General features: G+C 40.9%; 1 pseudogene across 1 annotated transcript; it reads right to left on the bottom strand.

The window, feature by feature from the left end:
• Positions 1 to 6372: 6372 nt before the first annotated feature.
• Positions 6373 to 20949, bottom strand: LOC308658200 (UL16-binding protein 1-like; annotated as a pseudogene). Its single transcript has 3 exons — positions 20886 to 20949; positions 10149 to 10264; positions 6373 to 6909 (listed from the first exon to the last, which is right to left on the bottom strand). The product of its transcript is annotated as a UL16-binding protein 1-like (transcript).
• Between the last annotated feature and the right edge of the window lie 289 nt (positions 20950 to 21238).

Below are 21238 nucleotides of genomic sequence, written 5' to 3'. Positions count from 1 at the left end.
GTGAATTTTACAAATACTCTCGTTTAACATATAATCGATTTAGATAGAACTATTCTACAAAAAATGCAAACATGGTAATTGGTGCAATTTTATTTTCTGTATGAAACAGCATACAAAACTATACTAGCTTTGACTTTCTGGATCTGCACAGCCAGACGTCTTGTAGAATAATCACTGAAGTTCAAATTTTTAAAGCCCCAGGTGGAAATACAAACAGGGGCCACCACTGTGCCTTTGTCATGCTTCGAAGCTTAGTTCTGGACAGAAATGTGTTTCTGGTTAAAATGTAATCATTTCCAATTCCTTCTGATCACTGGGTCATATTTGAAAGAAACAGCCTGAGGACTACAATTGCTTTTAATTACCACTGACTGTTGATTGGAATCATCATTTCCTTCCTATATATTTGTATTTTTGCAGAACCAACAAAAATAAAGATATGGCCTCTTTATATTTTAAATATCTTTTGGGAAAGATCTTCATTAGACATTACCCTTTATGGATTAGAGTATCTTTGTCAGAACTGGATTTTTGAAATTTTCCTCACCAGGGATCACAGAAAGAACAAGGTCAGTTTAACATCTTCCAATGGTCAAACTTTTTTTTTTTTTAATTAGGTCGTGTTCTTTTTTATTTAGTCAAGTTCAAGGGTGTTTGTCTGCTTCTCCAATTAAAGAATTTAAAACTGAGATTCCTTGGACAAGGTTTTATTCTACCCCCCCCCCCCCCACACACACACTCTCTTACTTCCCCATACCTTTTTTAAAATGAATACACCGAGAATATCAAGATGGACAAGCAAAAAATGAAAACAACTCTAAAACTTCATGCAATACTTTGAAATTTTACATTAGTTTTGATCTTCATATGTTAATGGATTGTAATAAATAACGACTGTTTCTCTCCTACGCTGGGACCCGGAAAAGTAGTGGAAAACCCAACAGGAAAGAGTGGTATCCAAGACCCACTCAAAACAGGAAATAAGTGAAAAAGGCAAAGATGGCACGTGGCCTCGCGAGATTTATTCTCCTGGGTCTTATTTCTGTAAAGTCCATGTAACTACGTACTTATACTTTCTGATGTGTTCCTGATTATTTCAAGAATTTGTTACAAATTAGAGAAAAATATCTTAAAAATTTGATTCTACTGTAAAAATACATGAGCTCCAAAATGAATCTTGTATTTAGGCTTCTCCAGAGACCTCTGGCAATAAAGAGGAAATTTGTGTCTGTGTCTCATAAGACAATATATTTAATCCATTCACAAAATGTTAGTTAACAGCATTAGTTACAGAGTCAGATATAACTAAATGGTTCAAATCCACCTAATTCCTCAACTACTCTGTGCTTCAATGTTCTTACCTGATAAGTGGCTAAATTATAGTTCCTCCCTCAAGAGTTCTGAGAAGAATTAAATAAGAGTAAATGAAGTGTTTGGCACAGTACTCAAAACATAGTCCCGAATAACGATTATTGCTTTTATGCTTGGGTCATGGCAATACACACAAGAAAGAAGGCTCTGCCTTCAGGAATATTAACATGAAAGGTTAAATATACTGTAAATTGAACTCTGATTTAGTAAGTCCAGTAAAATCTTTGGAGTAGGATGTAAGAAATTGTTAAGGGTAGAGAGGATTTGAACTGGAACATAAATGAAACCAGGGATTCAGAAATTGAGAAAGGAGGTGTGGTTCATTCCAAATATGAGCAGTAGAGAGAAAACTTTCATGTTCTTGGGACTTGGGAGATTTCTCTAGACAAATAAATACATTTCTGATGGCTCTTTCTCCCTCTTGTCTCGGGTAGTTTCTTCACATGCACATATTGATTAGTACAGAGCTCAAAGTCTCCAAGGAACCCTCTGCAGATCTCTGAAGTTCATTCTCTCCGCCCCGCACCCCCCCTTTCTCCACCTCTCTTTTCTCTGGTGTTCTGCTCCATAAATTCTGCATTTTAAACACAGTGGAGACTACCATGCCATGTCTGTTCTGTCCTTACTCTGTGCCCTGGATGCTGTGTTTAGGCAATGAGCTAGCACAGCCTCAGGTCACATCTCGTTTGTATTCCTTTTTTGGGGATTCCAATCTTGTGGAATCTGTTGCCTAATGTCCAAACACTTTTTTTTAAATATATATTTTATACTTTTCTAAAGTAAAGGAAATTAGTTCTCTGTGAATACATTCTGACCAAAAGCTGAGGTTTCCCAGCTGTTTGTTTTCTATAAGAAGGCACCATGTCTATTTTACATCACAGACTCCAAGGATTTTAGAGTTCAGGGGACTCCTAGAGGTCACCTAATCTAAGTCAGTACCAGTCTCTAGTAAAGTGATCCTCATGGATAACCAGATGCATACAAAAATACCACTTCATGCCACACAGGAGGATGTTTTAGGCTAGCTGTGTTTCTAACAAGTCACACCCCAACCATTAAGACAGAATTATCAGTAAAGGCATTAGAGTAAAAAATTCCTGGGCATTGCCACCAGTTAATTTGTCTTTGGGAGGTGCTAGTGATTATTTAGGCAACAAAACTTCTAAAGCATTTCGAAATGGAAAATAAATCACAATTTTGTCTTGCTGGCTGTTGGTTTCCATTTCTATCCGATGTTTGTACTGCTAGACTCCTTTCCCATTCCAGGTATCATTTAAGCATAGATGCCTTTAGGTTTTGACTTGCTACTTTTCCCCTTTACAGAGGCTGTTATGGTTTAGATGTGGTGTCCCCCAAAAGCTCATTTGTGAGACAATGCAAGAAGGTTTGGAGGAGAAATGATTGGTGATAGCCTTAACCGAACCAGTGAATTAATCCCTGATGAGATTAACTGGGTAGTAGCTGGAGGCAGATGGGGTGTGGCTCTAGGAAGTGGTTCACTGGGGCTTGGCTTTGGGGTATATATTTTGTATCTGGAGAGTAGAGTGCCTCTCTCTCTTTTTTTCTCTCTCTCCTTTCTGATCACTGTGTGAGCTGCTTCCCTCTGCCACACTCTTCTACCACGATGTTCAGCCTCATCTTGAGCCCAAGGAATGGAACTGACTGTCTATGGATTGAGACCTCTTAAACTCTAAGCCTCCAAATAAACTTTCCTCCTCTACAATTGTTCTGGTCAGATCTTTTAGTCAGCAGCAAAAGAGTTGGCTAAAACAGAGGCCCTGGTGACGTTTTATTGATGGTTATCTGCCTTTTATCTTCTTGAAATCAACTTCAGTTTGGTTTAAAGTGTACCTGAATCTAAAATTCCTTTACTGCTGTCCTCTCTGCTCATCACCCTGCCTCTTCAAGGTATTGCAGTCTTTAATATCAACATCTTTGAGGGTTTCAAAGCAGTCCACTGAGGTAGAAACTTGAAACTCATTACAAATGCTGTCACTGAAGGGTCCTTAGACTCAGGAAAGCCATGCGTTTTCTTTTTCTACCATAGAAAACACCACAACGTAAATATATTTCTACTGCAATCCCACTTCTGAGTTATAAATGAAAGATATGGTTAAAGACCTTAGTAGTAGTGTGTATGTTTTCCATCATTAAAAGTATGTATACAGGGGTTGGGGTTTTGGCTCAGTGGTAGAGTGCTTGCCTAGCATGTGTGAGGCACTGGGTTCAATTCTCAGCACCACAAATAAATAAATAAAATAAAGGTCCATAGACAACTAAAAAAATATTTAACAAATTAAAAAAATATGTATACAGAATAGTTTAAGATGGTCCCAAAGAATTCTAGTAGGTTTAACAGGTCCCTTCCCTACCTCTCCTTTCCAATATGCATGTTTTAGAGTGAGTTATTATCAAATTATTTAAAAAAGAAAAAAATTAAAACTTTGGAGCAATAATTCTATACATGTTTTTTTTCCTATTTCCAAATCCTCCACCCCTTTTAAATGACATTATTTCTATTACTCAGACTATTAAGAGACTTTCAATTAAACTGTTTATTAACCCTTTGTTATATTTTATAGAGAAAAACTTTTTTTTTTCTGTACCAGGAATAGAACTCAGGGGCACTTAACCACTGGGCCACATCTCCAGTCCAGTTGCTCAGGGCCTCAATAAGTTCCTGAGGCTGACAATCTACTGCCTCAGCTTCTCCAGCCACTGGGATTACAGACATGTACCACCATGCCCAGCAGAACAACTGCAACTATTTTGAAAATAAAATTCCAAACAAAATTCACACCTAACACCATGGACTTGTGTGTTTTTGAGAACAAGACACTATGTACAGCTAATTGTGTTTCAGCACCAGTGACTCAATCCTATCAACATCCCTTTTAAACCCAAACACAAAGTTGGTTCAAGGAGTCTCACAGTGTCTCTGATTGTCTTCAAGTACCATCTAGGGTGCTGAAATATCATTGAATATGCTAACCCATGTATATGTATGATGAGCCTATATTTTGCAGACTGCTTATTTATATGTTAACATCAAAAATGCAAGTGGACCTATAACTGTAGAATTTTCAAAAAAGCTGCAAGAGGTTATGTTATAGCATGGGAGACTGCCCACATCCTTTAACATTGCCCGTACTTGAGGATGACGATTAAATTCCTGTCACTTGAAATGCAATAAAAAGACGAGTCTCCTACCAGAGGATCTGGAGCAGGAAGAATGAAACTTAACTTGCCTTCTATCTTCAGATTTGATGTTATATAGTGAATAAGTGCTCCTTCTTCTCAATGGGAACTTTCAGGCCAACTATTTGATTCTGTCATTTCTTTGCTATGTCTGTCTGTTTCTCTCTCTCTCTCTCTCTCCCCTCCCTCTATCCCTCTCTGTCTTCCTCTTTCCCACACTCCACCCTCCTCCCACACACCACCCCCTCCCTCCTTCTCCCTCCTTCCCAGCCTTCAATATGCTTGTTTTGGTTTCCCCGTGTCCTTCTTAAATGAATTGTCAGCAAGATCCAGTCTCAATTACTTCCCACCTGAGCTCTGTGGTGACTCTGTTCCTCTCTAGCACATGTCATCACAAAAACCTGTTAACAGCTACTGAAGTCTATTTTCATCTTTGATCATTATATCAGCAGTCTTTGGATGGCCTACTGGTCTAACTATACTACACGGATGTAGATAAAGTATACGCCCCCGAAGCCACTGTGAAATTTTCATGAAAGTGTTCCAGGAGGCAGATACAATGTCCAGGTTAATGGTTGCCAGAACAAAGCTGTGATTTATGCTTTCTGTTTTTAAATATACCACCAAACAACTTGGTACAACTATCACATAAATTAGATGCATGTCTGCATTCAAATACTGGGGAAATAAAGGTGTTCTAATTTTTTTAAGAGTCTGAAAGTTATGATTTTTTTTTGTTGACAAAATATACGTTTATTTAACTAAAACAAAACATAAGAAGAGTTCCTGAAGTTATAAATGATGTGTTTCATTGTATTTTACAGACAATACTGCACCATCAATGTTGTGTTGGCTTTTCATCACTGTGAAAAAACATCTGAAGACAGTAAACTAAAGAAAGAAAAATTAATTTCTGGCTCACTGTTTCAGAAGTTTTAGTCCAAGTTTGCTTGACTATATTGCTTTTGGGTCTGAGGTAAGGCAGAATATCACAGCAGCAGGAGCTGTGGCAGAAAAGATGGTTTAACTTGTAGCAATAAAAATAATTATTTTTTTTTAAATAGAGGGATGGGGGAGGGAGAGATGGGAGAAAGGAAGGTGCCTGGGACATAAAGAACCCTTCAAAACACGACTCAACAGCTCCACTCCTAAAGTTTTCCTCACCTCTCAATAGCACCATAGTCAACACATGGATCTTTGTGGGACATTCCAGATCCAAACTATAATAAAGGTCAGCTCAAGATACAGAGAAGTATTTGATAACACAACCAAGATTAAAACTCTTTGTTGAGGTTTCTTGTTCTAGCAGTCAGAGCTCAGTGTATGATTCCATAGGTTAGCACAGGAAATGGGTAAGAAAAAGTGCAGGATTGGACTGTCACAAAACAGAACAAAGAGCTCAAAGTTGAAATTGAAGTTAATGGATCTTCAAGGGGGTCATCAGATCTTGGGGTGGCAGGGGCCAATGGGTAGCAAAGGAAAGATGCTGCGGGGGGCTGCTGTGATGGATGGGAGAGTGAAAGCAGCAATCAGAACCATCCAGCTCTTGCAGAAGTAGGGTATGGGCTCATGGTGTTCCTACAAGCGACATCTAGGAACATCTTTTAAATCCTCACTAGATATGAATAAGCAGAGGAGCTCTAGGCTGAGTGACTAAGTCTGACTGACTCACTGGAGGCCTCTGGATTTGCAGTTTAATCTTTGTTTGCTCTATGGAGGAATAGCAGGGAGTAGATTGGCAGAAGATCAGTAAGGACAGTTATTTCATTGAATCACATTTTCAGAAGCTTCTTGGGAGCGTCTTTAACCTGTCAGGAAGATCTGGAGGCATAAGTGGATGAAGTAGGTGAGGATCCAGAGCAGGTCCGAGGGGATAAGGGTGCTGGCTGCGGACTCGTGGGAGACTCTGTCTATGATGGCACTTGAAGGTCCTGTTGGCTCCAGCTCTGGCTCCCATTGCACCAAGAACTTCTGAAGCCATGTTCTGCAATCACCCATTGAGGACCTGCGTAAGAACTCGGTCACCTCCTTGTCATTTTCCCACATTTCTTTCATCCAGTTGGACCCAGAATGCATCTCTCTCCACCTTCTGTTGTCTGAGTCAAAGTAGAGCCACATCTGTCCACTGAAGCCCAACTGCCAGGAGCTGTTGGATTTATGCTGACAACACATCCTGCCCTCCAGGGTGTGCAGACCCCTGGCCATGTCATTTTCTGCTTTAATGTCAGCCAGTTTCTCTCAGCGCCATTTTCTGCTCTTCCCAGGTGATTGTGGCACTCACTTTATCTCCAGGCCACAGTCATAGGAGAGAAAATTCTTCTGGCCCACCTGGCCTTGGACTGTACTGTGGTGAGCCGTTTCTGCGGACTGTGGTCGCCATTACAAGATGGCGCTGGCTCCGCTGTGGTCTGTAACAAACAACTCCTTATTTGGGAGAGTTGGCACATGGTTTTTTAACACCCTATGAGAAAGCTCCACGTGGCAGCTTTGCATTGGGGCTTGAGATGCTTTATTAAGGCTGGGAGAGGCATCCGAGAGGAAGAAGAAGAAATATCAAGGACCTGAATAAACGGCTGAAAGAAGATTCCTGTTGTTGCGTCTTCCTTGCGGGCAAGGGGGTCGCGACAAGTGGTGCCGAAACCCGGGAACCAGAACTTTCAGACGTCAGGGGTGGTGCACCGGATAGTCCCAGGTAAGTGGGACCCGCGACCAAAGCGGGGATAGTCCCAGTAAGTGGGATCCGCGACCAAAGCGGGGTCAGCTCCTCTACAAAGAAAGAGAGAGCCTCATATTTTATTGCAGCTGCAATGTGTACTTTCACTTTTGTTTTCTGTGTTTCTTTTGTCGTCTGTGTCTTTTGTTTTCTGTGTTTCTTTTGTTGTTGTGTCATGGGTGCCGCATCTTCAAGTCCGCTTCTCCTGGCCCTAGATGGCCTGTTACGTTCCAAGGGCCTGGAAGTGAAGCATCGTACTTTACAGAGATTTTTACAGAAGATAGATATTGCTGCACCGTGGTTTGCATTTTCGGGCAGCCTTACCATACCTAGTTGGGATAAATTAGGCAAAGATCTTGACTTTGCTTCTGAGCAGGGCATATTAGAGGGCGGGGTGATACCCCTTTGGAGAATAGTCCGTAGTTGCCTCACAGAGGACAGATGTCATGACGCACTTACTAAAGGACAGGAAGTTCTAGAACAATTACATGAGGAGAAATCAGAGACGGCAGGAAGTGAGGTATCTCGGGAGGATGGAAGTGTGCGGAGCGTGAAACAGGGGAAGAGGCGATTGTATCCAGATCTCAGTGCGCTGCGCACACCTCCATGTGAAAGTGGGTCAGAGGAAGAGGAGAATGAGGAGGAGGAGCTTGGGAGGCTGTCTCGCCAGCTAGGGAGTTTAGCTGTAGGAGAAGGGAGCAAAGATAAGCAGGGGCTCAAGAAATGTGATCCTCCGGATCCACCGCCGTATGGTGGGGGTGTTTCGGGGAGAGCTTTCCATGCTCAAACATGGAAGGCTGTTCACGCTGAGATGGGTCTTGCTTATCCAGTTTTTCAGGACGATAATAGGGGAAGATTCCATGAGCCTTTAGATTTTAAAATTGTGAAGACCCTGGCGGAGTCTGTGCGCACTTATGGGGTGGATGCCGCCTTCACACTAACTCAGGTGGAGAGTCTGTCTAGATACTGTATGACTCCCTCTGATTGGGTTAGCCTTGTTCGGGCTTGTGTTTCCCCAGGTAAATATTTGGACTGGAGAACATTTGTGTTAGAGGGCGCAATAGAACAGGCCGCCCAAAACCATGCGGCGGGACATCCTCATTGGGATAAGGACATGCTTTTGGGGCAAGGTAGATTTGCTAATCAACAGACAGGATTCCCTCTTGAGGTATATGATCAAATTAATAACATTTGCATTCGGGCATGGAAGTCACTTCCAAACAGAGGAGAGGTATCTGGTATACGAGGATATTTACATATTTCTAATGTTATGCTACAGCCTTTGTATGCTACTCTTAGGGGTGATCCAGATCTTACTTCCCCTCGTAGCCTCACTAAAGAGGCTAGAGCGGCCCTTATGACAGTAGAAGAAGCTATACAACATGCTACTTTATGCAGGCTCCAGAGTGATAAACCTTTCCAATTATGTGTGCTTGCCACTATGCAGCAGCCTACTGTTGAGCGTGCTCATCGCACCTTAAAGGAAACTTTACAAAAACAAAAGGGGGGAATAGGAGCTGAACATACTCCTAAAGAACGCCTGTCCTTAGCTCTCTTTACCATTAATTTTTTGAATTTGGATATTCACGGTCGCTCTGCGGCCGATAGACATGTGTCCCCTCAGCCCTCTGTGATTGGCTATGTTGAGTGGAAAGATGTTCTTGCGGGCCAATGGAACGGCCCCGACCCCGTGCTGACATGGGCACGAGGATCGCACGGAACCATTGTGGGTCCCTGAACGCCTGACAAGAAGAGTCTTGACGCCAGCTACTCAGCAACAAGAAATACCTCAGCAACCCCGTGATGAGGATCTTCATTCTGCTGAGTGCTCTGGCTCTGGTGCTGGTGCCGATGACATGGACGACACCAATGCAGTGGTGGGCAGCGGCACGGGCTTGGCCAATGCCGATGCCGGTTCATGATTTAATGATTCCAGGAATGCCTCCCGTATCATTGGCGAATATTTGGCCGGAAATTGGTCCAGATAAAGCTATGATCATACAAGCTCTTGCAGCTTTAGAAAATGGCATCTCATCTCAAGTCTGGCTTGCGCAGATTAAACAGTAAATCTTTGACATGGTCGTTGCACCCCAAGTTTTATGAACATTGCACTGGGATCGACATGTCTTTCTTTGTTATTCTCTTAGTGTTGGAAAGCCCTTGCACTCTGCCGGCTTTACTGCCATTGCACGCAGATGGGTTTCCACACTAGTGCTTTTCTATCGCCTTAAGACCCGTGCCTTTCTTTTAGGGTGTTGCCAACTTGTTTGTCGTCGTATTTCTATACAGCCACAGTTCAGCCTCAGCCATCCCCCTTCGTCCACCATCATCACGATACAGGATGCGAGGCAAGGCACTGCACTTGAGTAATCCTTGAAGTGGACCTCAAGGAGAGCATGTCCTATTGCATGCGGGTTAGACGCGTCCACGCCCCGTCCCATGAAAAAAGGCGTCGGCTGATATGGCCTCAGATCTGGGGAAGGGCCCTCCTTGGGGCTGAGCCATACTATGCAGCCACTTCTGCACAGTGGGATAGGACCTCTACTCTCGCCTGTATTGTTTTTGGAAAACAAAAGGGGGAACTGTGGTGAGCCGTTTCTGCGGACTGTGGTCGCCATTACAAGATGGCGCTGGCTCCGCTGTGGTCTGTAACAAACAACTCCTTATTTGGGAGAGTTGGCGCATGGTTTTTTAACACCCTATGAGAAAGCTCCACGTGGCAGCTTCGCATTGGGGCTTGAGATGCTTTATTAAGGCTGGGAGAGGCATCCGAGAGGAAGAAGAAGAAATATCAAGGACCTGAATAAACGGCTGAAAGAAGATTCCTGTTGTTGCGTCTTCCTTGCGGGCAAGGGGGTCGCGACACTGTACACCATTGCTGTCCAGGTGCTGGCTTAGAATTGACGGTGAAGTCATAGCAAAGAGAGTGTGTGTGTCTGCCCGTGACGCCAGAAGAAAGTCTAGGGTTGGGAGATCTGCCACCTGGCGCCAAGATTTAAAGCCCTAGGCCCCTCCACTGCTGCACCCAGCATCCTCCTCTCCCTCTGCTGCCCCTGGCAGAGATACCAGCGGCCGGGTCTACAATATTTTTAATCTGGGTCCTCCCAGGTATAGATATCAAGATGGGTTTAAATGGATGAGGATTTAATTAGAGAAATGCCTGTGAGAGAAAAGGAAAAGGGAGCCAAAGAAAGCTGATCCTTCTGACCACAATGTAAGTGCAATGAATGAGAAGAGGGAAGGAAGGTTGGTTGGAAGTACCCTAAATTACATGTGATCTAAGAAAGGCTTGGCAGGACCTACAAGGAGTCCTGGAGCCAAAGCTACCTGCCAGAGGACTTCCATGTCTCCCAGGAATGGGCATCTTGGAATTCCTTCTGTATTCAGTCCTGTCCTAGGAGCAACCCATGGGAGCAAGGCATGATGCAAACACAGAGATGGGTTTCATGGGATGTCAGCTGAAGCCTTATTGAGTCCTCTGTTGTGGAGATCTGTGAAGCACGTTCCTATGCCGACTGAAATTACTTTCTTAAAATATCAAGTACAGGTCAGGATTCAGGAATTAATTTCATATAAAATATCCCAATGCATCTAATTACAATTTCTTTATAATAGGATTTTATTACTTCAAAGATTTGACCCAAAATAAACAGCAAAACAAAGAGGTCTCCAAACAATATACCTCATATTGGAAATTTTGTTGTCAGAGTCCCAGGGTCCCAAAGTGATTTCATTTACACCTTGAATCTGATTATGTTTGGCTGCTTAGGCTAAATAAACAAATAAAAATAAAAAACAAGAAAAAGAATCACATTTGGCTACACTCATTTTCTTCTATGGTCAAAGAAAGCCAACAGCTTTAGCAGCAGAGGACATCATTTTTGCTGGAACTAAACTCTAGTAGGAATTTATGACTTGCCTCCCTATATGAAGAACATTCAGAACCAATGGATCATCTCCAGATATACAGTTTACGAAGGTGGGATGTACAGTATAAGAAAGTTATCCTTAATGGTAGAGAACTCAATTAAACTGAAACTCAAGGAATTTCTGTGCTTATCCTCAATAATATGACTCAAAACCATACCTTCAAATATTATAAATAACACTGAGATAGAAATCAAAGACTTCAGAAAAGAATATAGTGAACTTGATCATTAGACTAGGCTACCCTTTCTCAGTTTCTAATATTGTAGGGAATCTTTCTCCAATCCTTGATGCTGATCAATTCACCAAAGAATTTGCAATTAGCATTTCCTAAAATATAGTATTTATATCACTTACAGTCTAGGGCATGTTAGAAATACAGAAAACTTTTAAATTTTATTTATTAAAATGTTACTTTAGTGAATTTTAGAAAAAAATAACTAGCTCATTGAAACTATGAGTTCACAGACAAGGTTAAATTTTAAAAATCAAGAAAAATACTAATAGTACACTGGTAAGCAGATGTGGCATAAATCATATAGTAAAGAAGGTGTGGTAGATTAGTTATTGGCCCCAAAGATGGCCACATGCTAACCCTGGGACCCATGAGTGTCATCCCATACAGAAGGAAGGGTACAAATATAACCAAGTAGAGGATCTGGAGATGAGGAGGCTACCTTGGATGATGTACATGAGTCCAAAGATGAAATCCAAGGGTGTTTATAAAAGGGATTCTGGAGGGTTAAAGACAGAGTATTAGGAGATGTCATGAGGGGAGGAAGAGGTTGGAGTGATGCAAAGAAGGAAGGCTTCTGTTCTCTAGAAGCTGAAAGAGACAAGGAATAGTTTCTCCCCTGAAGCTGCTAGAAAGGACCAGCCTTGCAGACAGCCTGATTTTAGCGCCATAAGATCTATTTCAGTCTATTGCCTTTCAGACTCCAGATTTACAAAAAGATGGGAAATGTAGTTCAAGGAGGTGATTCTTGCATTGATAATAAATTTCTCTTGTTTGATGCCACTTAATTTATGGCAATTTAATGCAGCATAAATAGGGAACTACACAGATGCTAATCAAATGATGGACATTCATGAAGCATTAGTTTAGCAAATGTCTGAATGCAGGCATTTATATTATGGATCACGATAGTAGTCTTAAGTTGTAGGTGCAGAGTTTGGCGTAATTTATGTATTCCTTATGCAAGAAATATTTTTGTAAGTTGTTCATTATTCTGGAATATACTTACACCTGCATCTGGAGACTTGAAATCACTTGTGTAATTTAATGTCAATAATTATAATTAACGACACTTATTGAGCCTTAAACAGGCCAGTCATTGTTTAAAGAACTTTATATGTATTATGAATCTTATGAGGTGGCTTCTGTTCTAGTCTGTTTTACAATGGAAAGGTGAAATAACTTACACAAGATCTCCAATGGAGGAGGCAGCTTCGATCCTATAGATCAGTTTCTGTTTGGTACCTGAGTTCTCAAACATCCTTTTTTTAAATTGTTGGTTGTTCAAAACATTACATAGTTCTTGACATATCATATTTCACATTTTGATTCAAGTTGGTTATGAACTCCCATTTTTACCCCGTATACAGGTTGCAGAATCACATCAGTTACACTTCCACTGATTTACATATTGCCATACTAGTGTCTGTTGTATTCTGCTGCCTTTCCTATCCTCTACTATCCCCCCTCCCCTTTCCTCCCCTCCCCTCCCCTCTTCTCTCTCTACCCCCTCTACTGTAATTCATTTCTCCCCCTTGTATTATTTTTCCCTTTCCCCTCACTTCCTCTTGTATGTAATTTTGTATAACCATGAGGGTCTCCTTCCATTTACATGCAATTTCCCTTCCCTCTTGCTTTCCCTCCCACCTCTTATCCCTGTTTAATGTTAATCTTCTTCTCATGCTCTTCGTCCCTACTCTGTTCTTAGTTACTCTCCTTATATCAAAGAAGACATCTGGCATTTGTTTTTTAGGGATTGGCTGGCTTCACTTAGCATAATCTGCTCTAATGCCATCCATTTCCCTCCAAATTCTATGATTTTGTCATTTTTTAATGCAGAGTAATACTCCATTGTGTATAGATGCCACATTTTTTTTTATCCATTCATCTATTGAAGGGCATCTAGGTTGGTTCCACAGTCTTGCTATTGTGAATTGTGCTTCTATGAACATCGAAGTAGCAGTGTCCCTGTAGCATGCTCTTTTTAGGTCTTTAGGGAATAGACCAAGAAGGGGAATAGCTGGGTCAAATGGTGGTTCCATTCCCAGCTTTCCAAGAAATCTCCATACTGCTTTCCAAATTGGCTGCACCAATTTGCAGTCCCACCAACAATGAGCAAGTGTACCCTTTTCCCCACATCCTCGCCAGCACTTGTTGTTGTTTGACTTCCTAATGGCTGCCAATCTTACTGGAGTGAGATGGTATCTTAGGGTGGTTTTGATTTGCATTTCTCTGACTGCTAGCGATGCTGAGCATTTTTTCATGTGCTTGCTGATTGATAGTATGTCCTCCTCTGAGAATTGTCTGTTCAGGTCCTTGGCCCATCTGTTGATTGGGTTATTTGTTATCTTATTGTCTAATTTTTTGAGTTCTTTGTATACTTTGGATATTAGGGCTCTATCTGAAGTGTGAGGAGTAAAGATTTGTTCCCAGGACGTAGGCTCCCTATTTACCTCTCTTATTGTTTCTTTTGCTGAGAAAAAACTTTTTAGTTTGAGTAAGTCCCATTTGTTGATTCTGGTTATTAACTCTTGTGCTATGGGTGTCCTATTGAAGAATTTGGGGCCCGACCCCACAGTATGTAGATCGTAGCCAACTTTTTCTTCTATCAGACACTGTGTCTCTGATTTGATATCAAGCTCCTTGATCCATTTTGAGTTAACTTTTGTGCATGGCGAGAGAAAGGGATTCAGTTTCATTTTGATGCATATGGATTTCCAGTTTTCCCAACACCATTTGTTGAAGATGCTATCCTTCCTCCATTGCATGCTTTTAGCCCCTTTATCAAATATAAGATAGTTGTAGTTTTGTGGATTGGTTTCTGTGTCCTCTATTCTGTACCATTGGTCCACCTGCCTGTTTTGGTACCAGTACCATGCTGTCTCAAACATCCTTAAGGAATCATGCATGATCTTTTCCAGTTTCCTTGCTAAACTTGGGCTTTAGTTCCTTTTAATGATATGTTTTTTTTATACTTTGTTCCTTAAGTTTTCACACCTAGTTACAGAGGCTGATATAAAATAAGACTGAAATAGTTCTGCCTTCCTCTGCCATCTGGTAATGTTGACCCATCAGAAATATCCAGTACACTGTTAGTTCTCAATGATGTTAAAACCATATTTACTAAGATTATGCCTGCTAGTAATTTCTCATCAGAAAGCTACCTCAAATATGAAATGATATCAAGTAAGATGCTTTTTAACAACACTAAACAACAATCAAGGAAGAAATAAAAATGTACCACCTTATTAAAATGCCATTACTTCTTTGCAGGAATTTATTCTGTGGTTTTGCTTTTTGCCTTTTATTTTTGGAAAAATGATGAAGGCTTTCTCTCTCACTATAGAATCTTGGAGAAGGCACTCAGGTGTTTTGGGCCTTAGGTCCTTCTCCTGCAAAATTGGGTTGGACTAGAAGAACTTTAAGACTTCTTTCAGTTCTTAAATTCAGTGACTCTGAAATATATACTTATTTATTTGTAGAAAATAACCCAACAGAACTCTGCTTGTTAATATAACAGGGGACCTGATTTGCCAGGAAACATCCCAGTCATCTCTAACACACATGTGCCTTTCAAGTTAGACTTCAGGGTAAGGCGAAGAGGTTATTTGTTACTAACCTCGTGGGCTACTTCTAAAACGTGTTCCTTTTCAATGAGCGGCATCATTTTGTTCTTTGTGGGAGTTTGGATAGTCTGCCTTGTTCCTATGAACTTTCTACCTTTGATAAAAATGAAAAACTGAGTTCCCATTTATTATTTTAACTTATTCTTCTACTACGGCTCTCCAAATACTGCCTGCTTCAACCAGATCGGTTAATATATGGCATCCTTTAGGGAGCAGAATTAGAAACAATGTCACAGATGCCTGCATTACACATGTGCTGGTGTCCATGACCTCCCCCAATTTTCCAGAGACTGTCCTAATTTTAACACCAAAAATCCTCATAACCCAGGAACCCCTCAGTCCTGGAAATATCAGGATAATGGCTGCTCTTAGGTCTTTCTAAATTCTATGGCTTGAAATAAGTCAATTTTCTACAATAATTTAAGTATTCTCTATCTACACTACCTAACACAGGAGGCAAGTGTAGCTACTGGATACACAAAGTGTGAACAATGTAATTGAGGAACTGAATTTTCAACTTGAGATGAAATTTAAGTAGATACATGAGGCAAATGAGTACCTTGTGGGCAGCACAGCTCTAGAGGATGTTATGAAATTGATCCCTACTGAGTGTCTTGTACAGCATCCCAAAGGAAAGCGGATTGGAAAGTTATGTGACTGCATGCCTCTATAGTATTCAGACCACAGCTTTAGGTCCTGGGTCCATTATTTTATTGCCAAGGCAAGACATTGAGGTCGTCTAAGAATATTAGTAAGAGTCATCTTCATCACACTCCCCAGGTCAAAGAATAGAATCAGTCATTTAAGCTGAATTTCAATAAGCAGGTAATCAAATCAAAATGAAAAGACTTGTAGTAGTTAATGCCTTGTGGTTTTGTTGCTGAGCCATAAGCAGCTGTGGATTCTGGATGTATGCAGAAGAAGATCTTTTTGAGCCAGCCTTGGGATACACTGTAGTCAGGGCTATTATACCAATTCGTACCAAACTAGAAGGACTGATTTAAAATTTTCCCCTTTAAGAGAAACTCAGGGAACTGAAGTTTTCTTTATTATATCAAAGGGAGCAGTCAGCAGAGAGAAAAACACAACACTACATCCTAAAGGAGAAAGAGAATTTTCTTGAATTGCAGAATGTTGACACCATACGTCTGTCCAACTTCAAAGCTGTTGGTTATAAATCTTGCAGATAACTGATCATCCCAAATCCACAAAGGCAAAAGTTGAAAGAGAAGTTGGAACATCAGACAAGGCAAAGAAACTGCACAGCCCCTGAAGGAGTTGAAGCCAGTTACAGTGTGACATATATCATGAAGTTTCTGTAGGACTTGGCTGTCCATTTAAATGCTAATGTACAATCCTGGCATATCCTAGGAATTAAAGTGCTGAAGCAAGCAGCAGTGCTGGAAATTTCAGAAGATTGTTGAATATTCAGTACCCATGTGCCAAAGAGCTCAGGTAGACTTTCAAATGTCAGAGAACAAACCACAGTTCTCACTTCGTGTGCACTGCTATGAATTCTTTGGCAATGTGCCATTTTTAAAAGAAAGGATGAGTGAAGTTTTGAGTTTCCAAGTGATTTTTTATTAAGTTGACCTGACAAGCAAAACAAGAGGTCATCGCCTGCAATTCATACAGAGGGCATTGATTAAAAAGCAAATTCGGAAGTTCTTCCTGGTTATTTTCTCCAAAGTTTCAATTATCTGCAGTTGCAAGAACTGAAAATTGTCAGGCATTTAAGAATTTGAAGATTTTGCCTCATGTTCTTACTCTGTATTTATATAGTAGATCAAAGCCATATTAATATAATATCACTGAGCCAGCAACGAGCAGGTATTTGAAAGGTAGTAAGAACTGTTATTGGAATTGGTGCCTTGAGGGATGGAAGTAGCTACCCAAAGGCTGAGAATGAGTTTCCAGAAGGTCAGTCAGTATACAGCAAACTTTAATTGCCATATAGATAATTGCTACCATGTCCAGAAAAACAGTCTTAGTATCCTTTAATGCATATATAAAAATTATCTTCTGTGTGTCAGGCATTCAGCAAGGTGCTAGGGAAATAATAGTAATAATAATGATAACCATTCACATAGTGATTGCCTTGTGAATGGTACCATGTAAATGCTTTACCTACATAGGCTCATTTAATCCTATAAGGATGTGATTCTATAAGGTTATAAAATCTCTACTGAGGTAAGTATTTATAGATGGGGAAACCAAGGCAGAGAAATTATGTAACTTCAAAATGGTAATACAGTTTGTAAATGATGGAAATGGGAAGACCTTGGTCCCAAAAGTGTGCTCTCCAAACTACTGTACAACTTTGTGCCTTTATCCCACATTCTACTGACGTTCTTAACAATCCTCTTTGGTTTTTTAAAATATTTTTTTAGATGTGTAGACTTTTATTTTATTCATTTATTCATATGTGGTGCTGAGAATCAAACCTAGTGCCTCACACATGCTAGGCAAGCGCTCTACCACTGAGCCACAGTCTCAGCCCCAACAATCCTCTTTTAAAAAATTTCAAGCCTAGGGGCTGGGGCTGTGGCTCAGTGGTAGAGCACTTGCCTAGTACATGTGAGACACTGGTGTTTGATTTTCAGCACCACATAAAAACAAGTAAAATAAAGGTCTAAAAAATTTTGCAAGCCTATCTCTCACTAGATTATAAGCACCTTGAGGTTTTCCTCCTGGTGTGGTGACTTGTCCTTAATGATTCACAAAATCTATATGCTGTTCGGTGTAAAAGCAAAGGTTTGGAAGCAAGAGGGAGCTGATTTGGTAATTCAGGTTAACTACTTCTGTAAGACATGAACTCCATTTCTTCATGTGCAAAATGGGAATAATGGAGTTATTGTGAGAATTAAATGAGATGATGCGATGAAGTTTTTTTAGCACCGAACCTGACACAGAACAGGTCTGCAATAAGTTGTTACTTTTTGAGTGAATTATTTTAAACCATTGTTAAGAACTACCTCTTTAAGCTAGAAGTAAAATTAAACATATAGAGCCATAAAAGACCTAAAAGGGTTTAGGTCAAACCCTAGAGCTGAGGACAGTGAGGTCCAGTCACACTAGAACTCTAATATCCACTCGGGTCTCTGTTGATATTAGAGAGGGGGAGAGATCCTCCCTCCCTGATTCCCTCACACCCTGTCCTCTTTCTATAATTTATTCATTTATTTAATTCATTTTTTTGTTAATCATCTGCTATAGTGTCTTTGATACAGACCAAGAAAGTTGTGTGCTTCCACTTTTGCTGCAAGTTCTGCTATAGCAGTGGTTCTCAAAATGAAGACCCTGGACCAGCAGTAGCAGCATCCCTTGCTGTGATGGTTCATTGGTTGTGTCAACTTGACTGGACCACAGGGTGCCCAGACATTTGGCCAAATGTCATTCCAAGTGCATCTGAGAGGTTGTGTCCGCATGAGATTAGCATGAATGAGAAAAGCCAGGGCGTCTTCCCCAATGAAGATGGGCCCCATCCAGACACCTGAAGACTGACTAGAACAAAATGCTGAGGGATTACTCCTGCCTCACTGCTTGAACTGGACATGCCTCTTTTTCCTGCTTCCAGACTGACACTACAAAGGCAGGTAGCACCTCTTCCTAAGTCTCACACATGCCAGCCTTAAGAGCAGAGCTTATACCATTGTCTATACTCGTTCTGAGGACTTTGAACTTGAGCTGGACTACACCATATGCTCTTCTAGGTCTTCAGTTTGCTGACTGCAAAACTTGGGACATCTCAGCCTCCAAAATCATTTGAGCCATTTCCTTATAACAAATCTCTTTGGTACAATCTGTATCTATATCTTTATATCTCCTATAGCTGTTTCTCTAAAGAACCCTAATACACTTGGAAACTCAGTTCAAATTTCCCCTGAGAGTGAGGCCCAGAAATCTGTGCTGTAACCAGCCTCCAGATGATTCTGAGGCCCACTAAGGCCTGAGAGCTACTATATATGAGAAACATGTCCTTGATTGACATCATCAGGGAGGAATGCGGTACTTTAACATCAACAGTTACACTCCTGAGTCCCAGTTTATTTTTGGATATCACAAATGAATGTTGTCACCTTGAACTAGCCCATTTTGCCAGCACACCTTTCCTACAGTAATAAGCATAAGGCACCAGTTGTGCGATGTCTTAATGAGCTTAGCGCATGTAAATATGAAAGTAAATATGCTGGATATTTGTTATTGTTGCTTAATATATTCTAAAGACTGGCTAAACAGGTAAGAAAGCTCTCCTCACACTCCTCAAGGATTCTTATTACCTTACTTTTGGTATGTGATGGGCCTTATCTAAGGACAGCTAGCCATAGGGACAATGAGACATTTTATACTGCCTGTATTTCACAGAGGCTACAGAGTGCTCTCTGTTCCCTCCTAGGGTACCCTGTTTTATTCCTTCCCCAGGACTGAACATATGCAGGTCTGCTTTCCAAGTCTCAAGCTCTGTGGGGATTCACATTCTGTGGTTCCTCCGTGTCCACACTGTTGCCAGGGTTGTGCATGATTTCTGAATTTGTGGTGTATGTTTGCCATTTTCATCAAAAGTCAGATCAGTAATGAAAACCATAAGGTTTTTTTTTTTCCTCAAAGCAAAGCATCCAAAAAGAGGGTCATTTCTTTCCTATCAGTAAGGGCACTTGAATAGATAACAAACCTTCTGTTTCAAACATATTGTACCAGTGCTTGGTCCATATATAGTGTGCTCAAATAGGTGAGCCAAAATTTCAGTCAAACAGCATACTCTGGAATTCTTACAGCAGCAGTTTATATTTTAATAAATGAAAAAAATGGATTAGAATGTGTTTGGAACTATTAATCAAATTATCCAAACATAAATTTATTATCACTCACAAATATTCATTGAATGCTACTATGTATAAACCAATGTCCAAAGACAGGTACCTGGAAACACACACAACACAAAACAAAACACTTAAATCGCCATAATCACCACCAAGTATATTTGTGTAGGCTACTGTACCCTAGACACACAAAAAATAGCCTTTATATACTGAATGCCTTTAGAGCCCTTTATATGTATCTTATTCATTAAGTCTTCTCAACATCACTATGAGGCAAGCATTATTGTCACTATTTTACAATAATGAAGTGATATACAATAATAAAGTGATATTAAATAATTTGCTTAAAATCACTTATTTTGTGAAAGGAAGATCCAGATGTTAAAGCTATTTCCAAATCCAGGCATTATAGGCTCTTCTCTGTGCTTTTAGTTTTTGGGTAAGTAGGAAATCAGAACACATGCAATTAAAAACCTCAGTAATAATGCAACTCTGCAAATACCAAGAGACAAAGGAGGGATTCAGAGGAAATGTTAAGAAACAGAAATGGATACAGGCACTATTCTACCAAGAGCTAGCCAGGAAAAACTTCAGAAACCACACCAGGTATTTTAATGAAGAGTTTGGTTGAGTGGGTACCATTGGGCTGAAAAGGCAGGAGGGAACCCACAGGTACCTGCAGCCAGCAGCTGCCACCCTGTGACTGTGGGAAGAAAGAAGTGGAGTTATTAGAATGTCAGGGCTCAGAGGGGTCCTTCTGAATTGAGAGCCTATTCTTCTGAGGAGGGTCCTGAACTGGCTGGCATGGTCATTCTAAGATGGATGTAGAAGCTTGTCCTGGGAAGGTAACGGGGGCGGGGAATCTGAAAACTACAAGCACTGCCACTGGAATAACTGCTGTGGGGAAAGCAATGTTGATGGTGAGCCGCTTAGTGGATCAGGAAGCAGAGGGACACGCCCCCTCTATAACTTTTGCCCTCCAGGGCTTCTCATACTCCCCTTGGCAGAGCTGTCATAGATCCAGTCACAAAGCAGAAATGTCTGTTTCTGAGACGCCATTGCTCCTGGCTTTGGCCATCCTTAGCAGGGGAATAGACCACATTGCCCCACCTTTTTACTGATTAGTGCTTGAACTTGAGCAGAGTTCGCACTCATAACCTCTGCTCCACTTAGTGCAGTTCTGCCAATGATCTTCACTCATTCTGTCCTCCTTAAAGACTCTGGATGGTAGTGTCTGTCAGGTTTTCCACCAGAACTTAGGGACTAGTATGCAAGTCCTCTGACTTAATTAGCTCTTTTAAATTTTAATTCCTAGTTGCTCTGAACACATAACTCTTCTTTCTTTTTA

This window comes from Spermophilus citellus, assembly GCF_964194105.1.
Source record: "Spermophilus citellus genome assembly, chromosome: 10".
Taxonomy (NCBI): Eukaryota; Metazoa; Chordata; class Mammalia; order Rodentia; family Sciuridae; genus Spermophilus; species Spermophilus citellus.
Note: the sequence above shows the minus strand (reverse complement) of the source record. Positions and strands in the feature narration are given on the sequence as shown.